General features: G+C 37.9%; 1 protein-coding gene across 6 annotated transcripts in view; it reads right to left on the reverse strand.

The window, feature by feature from the left end:
* The window catches only part of CCDC178 (coiled-coil domain containing 178), a 394579-nt gene extending 377935 nt beyond the window's left edge, over positions 1–16644 (reverse strand). The window contains exons 1-4 of one of the 6 annotated variants that reach the window (XM_070627549.1): positions 16485–16596; positions 15930–16090; positions 9719–9800; positions 9176–9293 (exon numbers count right to left, since the gene is read on the reverse strand). The gene's annotated coding sequence lies outside the window, so the exon portion shown is untranslated. Of the gene's footprint in view, positions 1–9175; positions 9294–9718; positions 9801–15929; positions 16091–16484 lie in introns of all 6 variants that reach the window. The other 5 variants (XM_070627551.1, XM_070627548.1, XM_070627547.1 and 2 more) reach the window with 5 other exon arrangements.
* Positions 16645–19430: the final 2786 nt, after the last annotated feature.

Consider the following 19430-nt stretch of genomic DNA (forward strand, 5'->3'; position numbering starts at 1 on the left):
CCAGTAATTATGAAAATTATATTTATTTGTCGACTCTTACTGGCTTTATCTATAGTTCAGCTGTTATATTTTATTCTAATCTAACTGTACCCAATAGTAGTTAAAAGTCTACATTCTTTTCACAAAGGAGATTAAAAAAGCTCTGACAGTGGGAAATGCTTCATGAATTGTTGGAATATTCAAAAATAATTATTTACTTTTTGCCAACTTTTCACCTCATAATATAGCTGAGATTTTAAATTCATTTAAATTATGATTCAAGCAAAAATTCCATCAGATATTCTATCTATATAGCTTCTAACCCCCTAAACCAGGTTAAACATAGCCAATAAAAAGCATAGAATACAAATGCAAACCATCAAGCAAGGCAGTAAACAAGAATCAGAGTCAGAATCTTGGCCGAGGAGAGTAATCAGAGATTTGGATCTTGACTGAGTGGAGGAATGACTAACCACTGCTGAGCCTAGGGATCTAAAATATCTAAACCAGATTGCCAATTATATTGGTTCTTCTACAGTTGCAGAAGAAAGAAACTCAGCTTAAGCAAAATCAAAAAGAAAAATACTGCTTAATTAATGAGAAATATCAGCAATCCATCCATAAGAGAAGCAGGAATACAGGGACTCAAATGCCATCAGCAGTCTGCTCTGCCTCAGCCTCAGATATTCTTTTCATAGTCATTCTAGTTGTCTTTCGACAACTTGACTTTTTCTATGTTTCAGAAATCTTGGCTGATGACACCTCCCAACTTTTATATTGTAGAGCTTCAGCCATCATACAGAGATGGTCCTCACTCTTCCTCAGATTTGATTTCGACTATCCCTGGGTTTGCTGCTGGGAAGTCAGGATACTATTATTGTACTAGGTTGAATCTGTTCTGTATTCCTGGCCACATTTACGGCCGGGGTGAAGTTGCTGTCTATTAGCACAACTGCACTCACTATAACATTGGGGATGGTGGGACTGGGGAGAAGATAAGGAAGTGAGTCTAAGCAGATGCTACTAAAGGCCCTATTCCAAAAATGGCAGGAGACTAACAGGTTCTACACCAAAAGGAAGAATATTTTGTCAATCATGCAGGGATGTTTCAGCCAATTCGAGTTTTTCCAACAGTGAACAAAGCTATGTTGTGAGGTAGAAAGCATTATATCTCTAAAAGTGATTAAGGAAAAGCTACAAAATCATTCATTAAGTTATTGTATAGGAAGGATGTGGAAAATGTCTGAGAGAGTGGACTGAATCACCTTCCAGGATCTGCTTCACTTTAATGTTCGATAATGCCTGATTCATTTCATTTCAGCCATTCATGGATTCATTTAGCAATTTTTAGCTTGTATCTTGTTTACATCACTGTGATATTTGTTTAGGGTACCAAAGAATAAGACATATTTTGCACCCTCTAGGTATTCACCAATTTGATTATCTATTGTATATTTTTAGTAATACCAAGGAATTTTAACACAAGGCCTAGAAATTCCATGTCCATGAGACAGTAAAAATATTCCTTGGTATATTCCTGCTACCCCTTGCCTCTTTACCATGTGTTCTATATTCTAACGGCACCAGTCATCAGAACAAGCCACATACTTCCATGCTACTATTCCACTGCATTCTTTTTACTCTACTTTTCCTTAGTTCTCTATCCAATATAATGTCTCCTTTTACTGCTCACCACAAAACAAATTTACTTACTCCTTCTCCCAGTACTTTCCTACCACTTCAGTTTCATATTGTACTTATCATAGAGCCTCCTAAATAATTGTGCACATGTATATTTTCCCACGGAATTAAAAGATTTGAGAGGACAAGGATGTTGTTTTATTTATTTTTTATAATCAAAGCCCACCAGAGTAAAAACTCAAAAAACTGTTTAATTGTAATAAGATGAGTATTGTGAACAGTGGGAAATTTTTGAATGAAATGTGATCTTGAAAATCAAAGTTTGACTTATTGTTAATAAAATAAAATAATTGGCATTTACATATAATCTTAAAGCGATCAAAGACAACATTTGTTCATAAAGAGAAGTAGTATATAACCTTGCCTTAAACATAGAAAAGATTTGTGTTTATAATAAATTATAGGTCAATACTCCAACCACCAATTCTGGGAAAAACATTTCGGTTTTTAACATACAATCATTATGATCCATTCTTGACAACCATTTTCAAAGCTATTTCAAGAAACAATGAAGAAAAATGTTTGTCCAATAAAGTACAAACATTAAAAGCAGACAGTGATACTGAACATGCATTTATCAAATATTGACTCTCATTTTAACCCAAGTTCCAAAATTTTAAAAATCCTATTTTGGAAAATTCATAATACCACAATAATCATAGAAGAAGGAATAAATTCTGCCTTGAGTTTTGTTTTCACAAAGAACATCTTTTTCTAATCTTTTTATTTTTCATTATACAATAATAGATTAGATTATTTTGTGATAGTGTTAAGGTATTGCAAAATAGTAAAGAAAATTGCAAAAAGACAAGGCATTTTTCCACATCTTTCCTATGCATAGCCGTAATAATTTCCTTTATAAGTCTTTAAACTCTATTCCGCTGATTCCTAATCCCTTCTCTCTTTCTTTGATGAAGTTCTATTGACTTTATATTAGGTCTGTATTACATCCAATAGATTAGAGTTAAGATGCATTAAATATTACATCTCATGGTTTTACTAAAGCCGGGCCCATCTTCAGAAAGATTAAATATCATCTTTCTCTATAAACCAAATTAGAACCGAAAAAGTCAGTTTCTACACATATATTCACAAAGATATCTTATACTGTATTCTGAATTTGTCTGAGTAAAGAGATGAGCCTTTCATCTTCTGGTAATTACTTGAGACATAAAGCACAGCAGGCAGTTCAAATCAGCTTTCACAATGTTAAATTATTTCATAAGTCAATATCATGTGTTAAATTATTATTTCACCTCTGAGTCACATCAAACAATTTTACAGAGAGTGTACTGAAAAACATTTACATTTTCTGACAAAATGTAAAATACTTAAATTGTCCTATTCAATAATTACTTTATGTCTCAGCTGTAAAATAACAAATTCCTATAAATTGGAAGTTTCAAAATTCTTATGGAAGAAATACTTTGTTAATTAGAAAATACTATACCATTTTACTATGAGAGAGCTTTTGGTCCTGAAAAAGCATGCCTTTTGATTTTACTTTTTTTAGAATGTCAATCACCATTTAGACAACACTTCTGCCTATTTCTGATAGATATTTTGAGGAATATAAAAAAAACTATGAGACACAACCCCTGCCTTCCCAAAATTGCAACTTATTTGGAGAGACTATAATTCATGAACTAGCTTAGAGGAGTCTTGAACCAAGGAGAATAAAAATGATAGCTTGTACTTAAAACATACCACATAAACATTTACTCCTGTAGGGGAGGAAGACATTTCCTCTTCCCAAATGGGGGTTCGTCTGGCCGGAGAACGAATTAAATTCACATGAGACAGAATAGCAAGAGAAAATTAAACAAAGCTTTATGAGGAACCATGGCCCGGGGCCTTTCTTCCCAAAGGAAGAAAGGACACCGAAGAAGTGGGGTGCACATAGTGGTTATATACCCCCAAACAGGGTGTTTCACATGTGATTGAAATGTCCCTCCCACAATAGTCACAAGATTGCCCTGTCGGCACAGTGCTTGATGGACACAGCAGGTAATGGTCTGCTGTCTCAGAGGGTGTAGCCGGAGGCAAGTCTATTGTCTGGAGCTGGGCGGTCACAGGTGAGCGCAGCAATCAGTTCCTAGCCTAAGGAAAGATGCTTAATCCTTAAGAAATGCCAAAGTTGGGATGGGGAAGGAAGTCAGTTACAGGAGGTTACCAGACTAGCACAATAAAATGCAGATTTAAGTCCTTGCCTTTGGTATTGATTAAGAGTTTCTAGAGAGAAGGTCATCGCCTTTCTTCTTCCTGGTACAGAGAGGGAGGCACCTTTTACAGATAGAGATTTACCTTACAAACGTAAATGTGTCCTAACAAGGGACAAGTTCCATTCCTCAGAGCCTCCTTCCCTGTCCCAGTTTATCAAAAGCAATCAGCATCAAATAATCCTGATGCCAAAGAGACATATCTTGGGGTGGCCAGTTCCAGGTCCCCACACACCTCACAACCTGTGAGGTAGCTACCGTTACTGGCCCATTTCGCCAGGGACACCTTACAGCTCTGAGAGGTTAAGCACTTGCCAGTGTCTTGTAGCTGGGCAGTGCAGAGCTGGATTTAGCCCTTGTGTCTATCACCATGCAAGACTTCTGCTAAAGAGAGACCGGGGAGGTATTATACTCAGGGTTCCTAGGTGAGACAAAAGGAAGAAAAGAGTTCTCGGGACCTTTTAATGCGCTATTGTGTGCAGTAACACTTTAAAACAGGAATAAAATGTGCAGTATTTCCCAGGGACAGTTAAACGTAAACCTGTTTTGAACAGAATCAGGGGAAATGATTACAAAGTCTCTGTTTGAGACTATAGAATTAGTCTCAAAATCAAGCAGATTAAAAGCTTAGATGTAAAGGAAAAAAAGAAACACCCAGAAGAAACCATTTATATAAAAATAAGATGGTAAAGTCCTTTTTGAGCATAACACCAAAAACACATAAAGTTTTAGAGGTATGACTCCATAAAAATTTAAACTGCCCCCTACAAAAAATATCACTCAAATCAGGAAGAAATACTTAAAATGTGGGTAACAAAGGGAGCTGGCCCCGTGGCCGAGTGGTTAAGTTCGCGTGCTCCGCTGCAGGCGGCCCAGTGTTTCGTTGGTTCGAATCCTGGGCGCGGACATGACACTGCTCATCAAACCACGCTGAGGTGGCGTCCCACATACCACAACTAGAAGGACCCACAATGAAGAATATACAACTATGTACCGGGGGGGCTTTGGGGAGAAAAAGGGAAAAATAAAATCTTTAAAAAAAAAAAAAGTGGGTAACAAAGAGTTAATATATATGGATTAATATATAAATGGCTTAATATATAAATAGTTAGAAAAGCTGGTAAGAAAACATGAAATATTCAAACAGAAAAAATGAACAAAGGACCTGGAACTGGCCATCCTTAACACCTCCCCTCCAACCAACACACACACACACAACTGGAGGAGAGAGAGCAAATTAATATAGGAAAAGTGTTTAGTCTCCAGTAATTAATAACAAACTAAAACTTTTTTTGCAGAAGTGATAATAAAGTAATAGAAGAGTCCAATTATCATATAGCAAAAGGTAACACACACATGCAAACTGCAAAAGAATGTAACATAGGGCAATAACATATTTATGTTATGAATGGATCTATTACCTGAATCCTATAGGGGAGAGAAAATAATATATAATATAAATAATATACACTTCTCTTTGGGAAATAAAGCCATAAAATTAAAAAGAAGACCTCTTTTAATTCAAGTACCATACTTAATGAAATAGAAAATGTAAAGAAAAATCATTTGTACCTAGAAATTCCTTTTATTCTGGTAACCGTGTTGTAAATCCTTTATCTTTATTAGTCATTCAAACTAGAGGATGTATAATATTTGCAGCCCATGGAACGAAACAAAGAACCGATTTGTTAACAAAAGTAAGTTTAAACTTGAGATGGCCTCATTGTTAGAGTTAGGTTCCATGTTCTGTATTTTCTAGTCATTCCATGTAAAAGATAAGCACCTTCTTGTAAAATTATTTTCTCTCCTACCTAAAATGTAAATTCTTTGTTTTCAACACTTTTGGTATATGTATAGATAATTATGAGATATGATAAGGCACAGCTACTATAAGAGACAGTATTAGTTCATAAAATGAATTTTATTTTAATCATTTCAGATATATCTGCAACTACAAAGAATTATCTGCCAAAAAGATTAGCCTTTTTTTCCCTAAATTCAAAAAATGCCAGAATGGCCTTGCTTGAATAAAAGTAGGCCTCTGAGAGCTTCTAAACCTAAAGATAATAAACCTATTATGGAGCTTTATTCATTCTTAGATACCATTTTTTTAATCAATGTATCACTGTTCATCAGCATTAAATATCATATGAGATACACAATGAAGAATTTTTGATTAAATATTCTTTTATATCTTAACTATTCTGAATTGTATTTTGGAATTGGGGTAGAATCAATGTTATGTGTTCATTGCATAATTTTCTCTTCCTGGGCATCTAAGAAAACTATATTGAAGTAGTCCTTGACCTTATAAACATTCCATTTGCTCCTCCAACTCTTTTTCCTTCCCATGGCAACCTTGGAAGCCATGTGTTCCATATGTTAGAGCTACAATGGCAGAAGCTGCGTCCCTGGGCCACCCCTTAAAGAAGACTCACAAGGGAAAACTGCCTTGTCCATATCACTGTGACATCATTGAAAAAGAGACCTTTGTTTGGTAACTCACTGTGGTTTTGGAATTTTTACTTTGCAGAGTCTAAACTGCTCTAATAGAGGAAGGCATTATTAAACTGATTAACTGATCAAAAGTGTTTATCAGTAATTTAAAATCATAAGTTTTTTTTTTTTTCTGAGGAAGATTAGCCCTGACTTAACTACTGCCAATCCTCCTCTTTTTGCTGAGGAAGACCGGCCCTGAGCTAACATCCATGCCCATCTTCCTCTACTTTATATGTGGAACGCCTACCACAGCATGGCTTGCTACATGGTGCCATGTCCGCACCCGGGATCCAAACCGGCAAGCCGTGGGCCACCAAAGAGGAATGGGTGCACTTAACCGCTGCACCACTGGGCCGGCCCCCAAATCATAGCTGTTTAAAAGTGAAAAAGACCAAAAATAATGGAAATGGCTCAAATGATGATTCACTATCTTCAAAAGAATCAAGTCTAAATGAGTGAAATATAAGTGGTTACGCCTTTAACAATGTAGTTGTAGAATGTGAAAAACAGACCGCTTGTATTTTGTGAAGTTCTCTGTGTTGAAAGCTAAGAAAACATCCTGTGTAGTAAAACATTTTCATGTTTTCCTTGGAATATCTGAATTACAGACACTTTCAATTATGAACACAAAAATTTAATTTTGTTTTTGAATTTAGGAACTTGATTTTTCATTGAAAGAATGTCATATTGTCTTATTTCACATCTGGTTATTTATGTACCACCATCATCTTTGCTGTTGTTGTTATGATGACATACTCCCTGTGCTGTCATTTAAGTTAACTTATACCAATTCATATTTTAATATATATTTTCTACTAAATATTAAAATAAACATGCATAGCTATTATAATATATATTTTTATGCACAGCCACAAATTAATCTTGTTATCAGCAATGATATAAACATTCCTCTTAGGAACCATTCTTTTCTTTTTAATTCATTTTTATTTCCTCCACAAAGCCCCAGCACATAGTTGTATAGTCTAGTTCTAAGTCCTTTTAGTTCTTCTACGTGAGCCACCAGCACAGCATGGCTACTGACAAATGAGTAGCGTGGTTCTGCATCCAGGAACCAAATCTGGGCTGCCAAAGTGATGCATGCGGAATTTTAACCACTAGGCCATCAGGGCTGGCTCAGGAACCACTCTTAGAATAAAGGATGGTTAGGTTCCCAGATAACCAAATTGTACCCACTTTCCCTCCAAATAATACCATGTTTATTAAAATATTATTTTATCAAGTAAATCCATTGAAATATTAATTTGTATGTTCTTCAACTCCCCTCCCCACTTCCATTTTAATCCACAACATGACTTTGTAGTTCTTCATTGCAAGGTTTTGGCCTGGAGAAAAGCAGAGGCAGCCTGAAGTGTCTTTGGTTTTTAGCTGATGGGATGTTCTGGAGAGGAAGGTAGGATCAGTGAAGTGGGTAGAAGATTCCCTAAGCTCTGGTGATGAAGGAGGTCTGTGAGTCCAAGAAGGCTGTGGCAACAACCAAGGAGGTGACTAGATCTGGGGGTCATGGGGATGACTGCTGGGTGCAGTCGGAAAGACTGCATCACAGACAGGAGGACTTCCAACTGGACTCAGCTTCCACGCTCTTGGGGGCATCAAACAAGCAGAGCTGTGTAATCTAACAGGCTCAAGAAGAGGCTAGAACTCCCAGTGGAACAGATGACACATGGAAGGAGGGTGCTGGGTGGAACAGTGACCACACCTCCGGATGTTCTCAAAGACCCCAGATACTTGGCACAAATGGTTTGGCTGGGTGTGGGCAGGGAGACAGAGTGATACCAAGACTGAATGATGGTAAATTTCCTGCTGAACTGGTGGGATTGGGGCCACTGTGTTGGAATTTAGTTGATTTAGAGAAAAACTTTGTGTGGTATTCTTTACACAACTCAGTTCGTGGACTAAGAGCTATGCCTTCTCTACCAATAAAAGTATATTGTTAGCAGATTTTAACCATCTTTTAGCAGAGTTTTTCTTATGGAACTATAAATTTCACTTAAGGATGGCAGTAACATATTTCTCCAGCCCAAATGTTAGTATTAAACCCTCACTGTCCTCTTCCCATACACACAGGTACACAGGCACACAGACACACACACACACACACACACACACCCCTAGGTGCATGTACTATTAAGGGCTCTTCCTCCTGTTTTACATACTCTAGGCCCCTCAGCAATGAAGAAATAAATCTCTTTTGAAAAACATTTCTAGTAATTTTTCTAAAGAAGGCCTGACCTAGCAATGGGAAAAGCATGATCTTCTTGCTGTTTCTTTCTATGCTTTGTTTATGATGCTTTAGTAAAAGAAACCACAGAAAATATTTTAGAAAATTGCATGCCTTTGCCCGTTGATTTAATTACTTATTAAAGGTATCAACAAGCAGCTGCCTTAAAATTTTTCAAGTTTATTGTCTATTAAGGAAGTAAATGTTGACAACTCAGTTACATTGATTAACATAGTATTAAGGTACATAAAATATGACCTTTCCGGAGGTTTCTTTATGGCCTTTATAAGAAAGACTCTGATATTACCAACTATTTTGAGGTTATACTTGAATAATGAAGAATCTACTCGGTGTTTTTTGACATTGGTTTAGAAATTTCAACAACACTCACCAAGATCTGTTTATTCTTCTAATGAAATACTCTTCATTCTGCCTGTCATTTTTATAAACCTTGTAGGGTTTAAAGATTGGATAATCTGAGAGGAATCCTGAGTTTGCCCACAAGTGATATTTCTAAAATTCTATTGAGAATTGTTACCTAGTGCTGATTTCTCTGCTTTGCAAAAGGATATCCACACATTGGCCTGGAGCCTCCAAAGTATATCTGATTTTTATTCATCCAGATTCCTAAAAGATCTTCCCCAAAATGCGAGCTCCTGAATTAATACAAAGCATATGTTGCTAAATAAGAAAGAAGTCTAGTTCATATGAACTACCAAATTAAAATTTAATAAAAATGGAAAGACTAACTCTCCCTTGAATATGACCTTGACAAAGGTCATGGGTTTTTCTGCCTCCTAGAGGTCTTCAAGGACTAAATTGAAAACAGGTAATGCACTGCTCCCATCACCCACTCTTCACTCAGTGTTCCTCCTCTTAAGCTCTTTACCAGAGCCCAGTAAGTCATCTAAAGGGGAGGAAAATATGAGACTAAAACTAATAAGAAAATAAAGAAGAATAGGGTGAAGCTTGACAATGAAGCTTTATTTCCCTCTAACTACAGCTTTAAGCTGTTAGTTGAGAAAATTTAATAAAATACTGAGGTTTCCTATTACATGTTTCATTCTAAACAGTAATGCACCTTAATAGCTTCCCACTCCACGACTGGCCAATAATTCACCAGGAGCAATTTCTTTGCATGGAAAGGTATGCTTTCTTATACTCTATAAAAGAAAATCAAAATGGATGTCACTATGAAGTAATCATTATGCCACAGGGAAAAAAAGTAAGTAATGCTTTCATTAATGATTCTATTTTTGAAAGATTTTAAAATATAAACATTTGGATTTTTTAAAGTACTATGACTTAGCAAAGATCTCAATACAAGAAATACTTAGTATATTTTCTAGGAATTATATAATTTTCACTACTAAATGATTTCAATTGTTAATGTTCAGTATAGAAATCAAAAGTCATCCAGTGGTCTAGCTCTCAAGAAATATTAAATCGCACTAGAAAATTAAGCATCCCACTAATTTCCTATTGTCCTTAAATTATCAGTTAAGAGAAACAGTTTTTATTTGCTGCAAGACAAACCAAAGATACAAATAAAAATAAATAAATAATAGCACCCATTAAGAAATCTGTGCTTAGTGAAATAACAGACAAATAGAGCACAAATGCGTAGCCATCTGGAGAATAAGAAAATCAAAAGTAATAAGTAGCATTCAGAATTTATTACAAAGAAATTATGCCAAGAGCTTCTTATTGCAGTTTTCTATGGAAATGTTCAAATTAGTGGGTAAAGAAATACATTATGTACTACATGTTTGGGCCCTACTGTTATGATTTTATACATGACCTCATGGCATAATATTTGCTAACTAATCTAAATTAGCTTGGCTATAAATGCTGTCCTACTGATTGAAAATTTGCTATCAAACCACCAAGAGCCAGTTATAATGAATGAAACAGTTTGATGAAATTGTCTAGAGCCAGAGGGATATGATATTGGGTCATCTTTGACATCATATTACAGAATGCAAAGGAATTAATAAATCTGAAAGCAAATGAGATTCTCCAGCAGACACAAAATAGAGGGTACAAAAGGGAGGAGACATAAGGAAAACTAATGAGGTCCAAGAAACCAGCAGAAGTTCATCATCACCTTACTTCAGGAGGGGTAGATGCTGGGATCTGAGATGGTTCCCATCATCATCGCAAGTATAATTTTGACAATTCCACTCCCATTTGCTACTTCAGAATCTAGATGTGGAAGGAGGAAGAGGAAGAACAGGCAAAAATAGTTGAAAATGTTCTTTCCCACAGTCTTAATCAACTCTTCAAAATTTCCCTCAAATTTCAATATTTCAGAAATCAAATTTCATTTCCAGGTGGCATTTTCCTGCTACATCTTTGAATGCAGGAATCATGTGCTTTATTTCTCTTTGAATCCACAGCTCTTGGCAAATATTAAGTGTTCAAAAATAATTCTTCTATGGTATTGTTGAATTCTGTGTGAGAGAACATCTCCAGAATTTTACTTTGAAGTGGTGATGATTAATGGAACAGAAAAGAAAACTGCTTTTAGTTTATTTCACTTAAAAGTTAATTAAAATTTTTTTAAAAAAACAGTTTCTGGGCCTATTTTCTAGAGCTGTACTGTCCTATACTATAGACACTAGCCCTATTAAATTTTAAACTTAAATATTCAGCTCCTTGGCTATATTAGCCACCTTCAAGCACTCAATAGCCACAGGTAGTTAATGACCACTGCGTTCTAGAACAGTTTTATCATTGCAGAAAAGTCTTTTGGGCAACATTGTTCTAGAACATGTCAGTATCATTTTCCATACATATTTTCCAAAATCTATATTCATTTATTCATTCAAAAAATATTTATTTGATGTATGTTATATACTAGGCACTGAAGATACAAAAATAAGCAAGACTTCTTTCTAAGCATTTAAAATCTTTTGTAGGAAGACATCAGTGAACAGACATCACATTACAGTGCCATGCCATGGAGGGTTAATTGGAGGAGAGCATGATTTGAGGCAAAAAATGATGGAGAAGAAGACTGCTGAAGTAATGAAGGTAAATATTTTTTTAATTAAGTCAGAGAAAGTAGAAATGGAGAGAAGAAAGAACCGAAAAGTAATTAAGAGGCACAGATAGCATGATTTAATGAGAAATTGGATGTGGCAAGTAACAGAGAAAGAGGAATCTAGATTAATTCCCACATTTCTAGCATAAGGGAATGAATACATGGCACTGCCATTATCCTAAACTGGGTCTATGTGAGAAAGAACAGCTAGCGTGTAGAGGAGAGAGGACCATTTTAATTTTACATTTGGGTGCTTTTTAATGGTTATAATATATGTGTGTCCAATATTCATGAGAAAGATTGGAGCTAGAGTTTTGGGTATTAGCATTGTGGAGCTGGTGGTTGAATGAGATCACACAACCACAACAAAAAGCAATCTTGACAATGAAAGCCAAGAAGATTAACATTAACAATTTCTAGAAAAATTGCAGGGAAAACAGAAATGAATGGGGTCATAGAAACCAAGAGAAAGGAGTTTCAAGAAGCAGCTAACAACCTAAAGAACTTCAAAAAAGTTACATAAGATAAAAACTAGGGGGATAAATTCTGTTTAATATAGCAACAGGTCACGGGTGACCTTAACAAGAACATTTCCTTTAAATGACTGTAGCAGACATTAAGTAGGAAGAACCCCAGGAGCGAATGAGTGGGGAAGAAGAAAAGGCATGAATGGACCACTCTTTCCAGAAATTGAACAAGTATGAGATGGAAAGAGCTATACATGAAGTGATATGTAGATGCAAGAGAAGATGTTTGTTTACTAGTTCTATCGTGGAAAATACTTGGGCACTTAGTTTAAAGTTGCTGTGTCCATAGGCTATGCAAATAATGGTTCATCTTAGCTGGTTTGTATTAATTGTAGCTTATCTCCAGAGCTACTGACTCTTGGCCAATGCTATGGAACGCATTAACTAACGATAAATGATGTTTTGTAACCATGGGTCTGTGAGCTGTTTCAGAGCAGGATGTATCAGCCTGCCAGGATTGCTTAGTAATAATAATCAGATTTATAATTGCATCTAATTTCAGTAGAGCCCAGGGAAGGGGGCTTTCAAAGTATAGGCCAGTAACACAGCTAGAATGTGTCTATATGAGGAGCTCATTATAAGAGATCTCTGCCATGAGCGATTTGGGTTTCTTGCTACAGAGGTGCTTCAGATGCGCACCAGTAGTGGCTACACACCTGTACAGACAAAGAGCACCTGTGTGACCCAGAGGTGGGAGAATAAAGAAATCTGTGCCTGAGATCTCAGGACACTTTTCCATGCATATCTTTCTTCTGTTGTTTCTGTGCTATATCCTTTCCTGTTATAAAGTTGTTTTGAGAGCATAAACTGATTAAACTGAGTTCCATAAGCAGTGGAACACTGAAGGTGATTAACACATCATTAACACTGGCTACCGTAACTCTACTAGCAAAAATATTCAGCTTTTTCAGTTTCTCGAGGAATTTGGCACAAGTATAAATTTTGTACTCAAAAATTACAATTCCTGAGGATGGTTTTTTCCTCAAGGAAAAAAAAAAACTAATAAAGTCTCATTTACACAAAAAATCTTTAAAGATACAAAAATAATTGCCTAGTTTGTCCACGAAACATCTTAGTAACCATCAGGACAGAGAGATTTGAATAACTGATTTTTCCCCCATAAACTATTTGATTAGTTTATTAAGGGAATCAATCCATTCTATGTACCCATACTCTCTGTGTTGTGTTCTTTCACAGCCTTTTCAACCCTTTTGCCAGCCCTCCACCTTCACTGCCTGATTTATCATGCCTCGGCATCTCATCCATTTCATTGATTTGTGGTAAAATCCAAAGCTTGTCCAGCGTCCTAAGGGTGGGTCGAATCCCTCAGTTCCCACAGAAAGATCATTTAATTACCTGTGTTCACACAAACATTCTTTAAGTACCCAGGAAACGAGCCTAAACGGTAATGTTCATAGATACAAACTAAGGCGAAATAAAGTGATATATGATGAAAGTGGGAGATCATCAGACAGCTTATAGAGCGCCAAAGAACACAGATTTTAAGTTAGTTAGATGTGAGATTAAATTCCATGTGGGCCCCTTACTAGCTATATGACCTTGGGCAAGGTACTTTGTGTATCTGAGCATCAATCTCCTCCTCAGGAAAATGGTGAAAGTAATAATGCTTCACAGCGTTATTGTGAGGATTAATGCAGGAAGAGATATATATGAAAAATGTGTAGTCCACTGACCAGCATATAATAAGTTCTTGATAAATGATAATGGTTTAAACTCAGAGAATGATGTTCATTAACAAGTTATATATTCATGGATATAATACTTAACCTGTCCACCTCTCTCCATATCTGCTTTCTAATATGAGGGTAAATTTAAATTTACGTAACTGAACTTTTATGAGCTTTGAGACTGAATATACAAATCAACAATGGCCAGACTATATATAAAAATAGAATTCTAACCCACAACCTCTGCACCAACCAGCCTGGGAAGCCAAACCACAAGCTCTGCAATAATCAGCCCAGAATAGTGAGGACTTTGTCAGTGACTGCCAGCTTCCCTCATACTTGTCTATGCTTCCAATTCAGGATCAATCAGAGAAAGCCAAATAAGCTCCCCAAACCAATTACATAGGATGCCCCACTTCTACTTAGCCTGCTTCCAGCTTCCACATGCCAACAACCTCCAATTAGAGCACAGCTGAAGCCTTCCCTTTTCCCACCACAAAACTTACTCCCCTGTCTGCCTTTGAGTGTCTGCCCGATGCAAGTGATGGTGGCTGACTCTCGTACTATAGCAAGCTCTGAATAAATAGCCTGTTCTCATCTGGATAGTTTTTGTATCCATAGCATTATGATTGAGGTTAAAAGTTCAACACCAATTTTAAAATGCCATATATATTTTATTAGCATTAGTATTGTGCAGAAAACAAGACATCATGGTCATTACGGCTCACCCATGCAACCATCTGCTTGTGGATATACTACTTTTCCACCAGGTACATACTCCAAATGCTTGTGATCAAACCAATTCTCTCCCTACATCATTAGCGCAATACAAATCTTCAGCTACTTTGAGTATTCCAGCTGCTTAATCCCTCTGCTTTTTCTTTCTTCTCATACATCCTTTTCCTTTCATTTTGTCTGGACTCCAGCGTCTAACATTTTAGCAATTCTCTACCCAATATTCTCATTAGCCTTTAATCTCATATGCCTAGATAAACTCTGGGTAGACAAATATTGTTTTCATTTTTTTTCCCCAGAAGCGTTCCTTCCTTTGAAAGAAACAGAGCTCCTTTCTTTTGACAAATTGCTTTCCCACTGGATCCACATGATTTGATAGGTAGTTGTCAATTCCAGCAGCCCCATCCCCAACATCAGTGCTCCAGGGACAGGCAGGTGAACCAACTGGGGCCAAGAAAAGTCTATCTTAGGGTGTTTCTAGATTTTCTTGTTAGGTGTGAAGTTGGGAATTTGTGTCCAGAGCTCTTGGAAGTCACGGGTCTAGCCTGGTGGAATAAGCCAATGTGAGAACGAAGAACACAGTCAAAGGGAAAAAGAATGAAGAGTGTATGCAGCTCATCCACTGACAGAGGGAACAGAGAAGGAAGAACAAACTCTGAGGATGTAGTGACAGGTTAGTTGAGTGTGAGGTTATGTTGAGTCTGAGAAGAGAGCAGAGGAGGGAAGGCGGGGCTGCGGATGAGAGCTCTGGCGGTTACCAACATAATGGGACCCCACCAGGGAGAATGGGTGGACTAATGTTCAAATGTATATTTTTGATAGTTCTGGAAATTAGCCAAATATGGTTAATAATAAAGCCTTAAGAATACAAGGGAATGAGAAGTATTATATATTCAAGATAGATATGCACTGGCCTCACATATAAATGTTGTCTAGATACTAATTCAACATAAACCAAAAGCTCAAAATCCTTCAGACTGTTGGACGTGTTTCACAATTAGCCATCCACTCATCTCTGAGTTCTTCACGTTGGTGAGTAGCGTCCTCAAACCTATTGCCACAGCAGGACCAAGAAACAATTATTGGGGGGTGGGGGGGACACACCTCAGAAATGCTACATTTGGGTCAAGATGCCCAGAGAGATCATGCAATAATAAGTAGGTCCGGGAAGCTACCAAGTCAATCACAAATATTTACTGAGCAGCCAATGAATGTCAAAAGGAATAACAGAAAATGTTTTGAACTGGTAGTCAAGAGACCCTTAGTCTCCTGGGTCGAAGCTGATAATTCTCTGACCTTGGTCCAGTCGTATATCGGCTCTGAGCCTCACTTTCCTCATCTGCGGAAGGGAAGTGTTGCTGTGGATCATCTCATTTGGGTCCTATAGAGCAAATAAAGAAATCCAAAATTCCTAGCCTCTCCCCTAGACAGATGTGCAGTATTTGATTGGACAGACACTGAAAAACGAAATATCAAAAGAAGAAATATAAATAATTCAAAATAATAATAGACGAGCCACGACAAACAGGTCTTATAAGCAAAATAAAAGGTAGAAGTAATTACTTTAAAAGAATACTAAGACCCTAGGGAGGCAGTTCTAGACAATGTGAAGTACAGCTGGGCGGCCAGTGGAGGGAGACTCCATTCCTTCCCCAGGCCGGGGGGATTTTTCTCAAACTCGCCTCAGCCTCCCTGAAGGGACTGATTAACTAAGGGGTGGCCCCGAATAGGAGATAATCCTGGCGTAGGCGGCCAGGGGGACTCAGGTCTGGATGCTGCCCGCGGGAGCCCTGCAGGCGGCCAGAGCAGTGGGCGCCCCCGGGGCACCGGGACCAGGCGCCCCCGACTCACCGGCTCCGCCCTGCTCCCCGCGCCGCGCCTGCCCACCCCGCCGGCTCCGTGGCGCCGGCGGCCAAGGTGCTCCGGGTCCGTTAGTCCGTGTCCGGGCAACCGCGGCGGGGCCGGCCGGGGTCTCCGGGCTCGCGCTGCGCCGGCCTCCGCCGCCGATCGCGCCGCCGGCCCTGCGTTTCCGCTCCAGACTCGCGCATCTGGGGCTCCGCGCCAGGCCTTCCCGGTGCCGCCACCTCCCCGCTCTGTTTTCTTTCTTTTCTAACGTGCCCACCAAACTCCTTTTCTGTGTACCAAAGAGAGACGGGTGGGAATGAGTCAAGGTCCTTTCCTACAGAAGTTATGATTAGGATCAGATAGACTCAGAGACTTATTCAACGCGAAGACAGCAGGACTTCGTTTCTGTTCTCTCAAAAGGTTGCTCACATCCTACCCTCATGATCACTTGTCCTGAGAGGGAGCCTTCCAGCGTCTGTTTCCTTGCCCCTGGGTACGATACAGGAAGGACTATAGCTGATAAGCGCCTTTTGGGTTGGTTGTTAGTTCTAAGGTGACTTCAATATTGAGGAACCTGAACAAACTCTTAGGGAGGAAAGGAAAACTCTGTGTCTGGATGTTGAGGTGCGGAAAGCGATGAATTCAGCCATTTATCCAAGGCTCTATTTCTAATGAAAACAAATTTTGAAGCATGGTCCAGCTGAAGTGGCAAAAAATATGCACCTCAACTTTCTTTCCACTTCATTGAATATATACTGTGATCTGAAATAGGCTTCAAAGAAAGACACTTGTGCGTTAACGCTAGTCTCACCAACTGCCTCCTTGGATGAAATCAAACACTAGAGGATAAACCGAAGATGGTTAAAACCATAGGATCAGGATAAAGATTAGTGTTCTTACACAGACAAATCGTATTTCCAGGCAACAATGGGAACAGGCAAAGGCTTGCCAAGGTTAAGTAAGCAAAATCTATTACTTAAGAGGCAATTCAATTAGTAATCCTTTCTAATGGGGGGAAATTGGCAAAGCCATACCTAGAATAAGATCATTCCAGCCAAAGATGTAAAAAGAGGAAGCAATAACAAGCAAACTGGAGAGAAGTCTTAATCTTAAATTAATATATGCAGAAGCAGAGCTCTTTTCGTAATTAAAAAATAGATTCCAGAATGCAGTCTCCACTTTCCCATCTCCGCTAATTATTTAAATTTGACATGTTAGTAATACAATGTTAAATTTAAACCAAATGAATCATTTGCATACCAGTAAATATATATTCATGAGGATTCAAAGTATCTAAGTGAGTATATTAAAACAATAGCTAGATTTTTCTCCCAAAACAAAACTTTACCTACTAGAAACTTCCTTCTTGACAACTTTCTCTTAATTAATTAGAATTCACTGATAATTGCTATACATCTGTTGTGGTAGGCAAAATTCTAAGATGAACACCACGGACTCTACCTCCTGGTAAATGTGCCTTGTGTAGTCCTCTGGACTTTGAATATGATGGATTTTCTTCTTGTGCTTAGCTTGTTATATGATACAATTGACTTTAAAAAGGGAGATTATCCAGGGTGAGTTGAACCTAATTGGTTGAATCATTAAAAGGGACTGGCCTCTTCCTGGGGTCAGAAATTTGAAGCTTCCCAGGGCTCTGACACAATGGATATTCTCCATTGTCAGCTTTGAGGATTGAGGGGCCATGGGGCAAGGAATGCAGGCAGGCTATAGGAGCTGAGAATGGCCCCAGCTGTCAGCCAGCAATAAAATGGGGACCTCAGTCCTACAAACTCAGGGAACTACATTCCACCAATAATCTGACTGGGCCTGGAAGAAGACACTGTGCTCCAAATGAGAATACATCCTGCCAACACCTTAATTTCAGCCTTGTGAGACCCTGAGCAGACAACCCAGTCATCCTCATCTGGACTTCTGACATATAGAACTGTGAGCTAATAAATAGATGTTGTTTTAAGATGCTACTTTTGTGGTAGTTTGTTATATAACAGTAGAAAACTAATACACCTATTAGCTTACTTCAAATAAACAAAAGTGGGAATTTTTATTTTTATTTATTTATTTTTTTGCTGAGGAAGATTCACCCTGAGCTAACATGTGTGCCAATCTTCCTCTGTTTTGTATGTGGGTTGCCACCACAGCATGGCCACCAATGAGTAGTGTAGGTCTATGCCCAGGAACTGAACCTGGGCCACAGAAGCAAAGCACATCAAACTTAACCACTAGGCCATGAGGCCAGCCCTTTTTTTATTTTTATTTTTATTTATTTTTGCTGAAGATGATTCACCCTGAGCCATCTGATGCCAATCTTCTTCTTTATGTATGTGAGTCGTCACCACAGCACGGCCACTTATGAGTGGTATAGGTCCACACCTGGGAACCAAACCTGAGCTGCCAAAGCAGAGCATGCTGAACTCAACCAGTAGGCCACTGGGACTGGCCTGAAAGTGGGAATTTTTAAATAAAGATACAAGGCTGTCTCAGGAAATCCAGGTCAGGATTGTAGCTGAAATTCAAATAGGACAAAAATCAGACACTGCAAAATAAATGAATACTAGATCTATTATAAACAAGAACACAGTAGACAAGCTCATCTTATTAGCAAATAAAAAATCAGATTTTGTACAAAAATAAAACAAGCAGATTTTTCTATAGCAACAATAAAAGATAAAGAGTGGAATGATATAGTAACAGTACCTAGAGATCAAATGAAAATCCATTCACTGCAAAACTATCCTTCAAAAATGAGAAAAAAAACCATTTTTGGAAAGAACAAAAACAAAGTTTAACATTAGCAGACCCACACTGGACAATGTACTTTAGGAAGAAACAAAATAGTGAAGATATTGGAAAGATACATGCTTAAATCTAAAGAGTCTTTGGCTGTATGAAAACACATCAGCCGTTCACTTGTCTTCCACTTGTTTTGGTTTT

Source organism: Equus przewalskii, chromosome 7 (genome assembly GCF_037783145.1).
Source record: "Equus przewalskii isolate Varuska chromosome 7, EquPr2, whole genome shotgun sequence".
Taxonomy (NCBI): domain Eukaryota; kingdom Metazoa; phylum Chordata; class Mammalia; order Perissodactyla; family Equidae; genus Equus; species Equus przewalskii.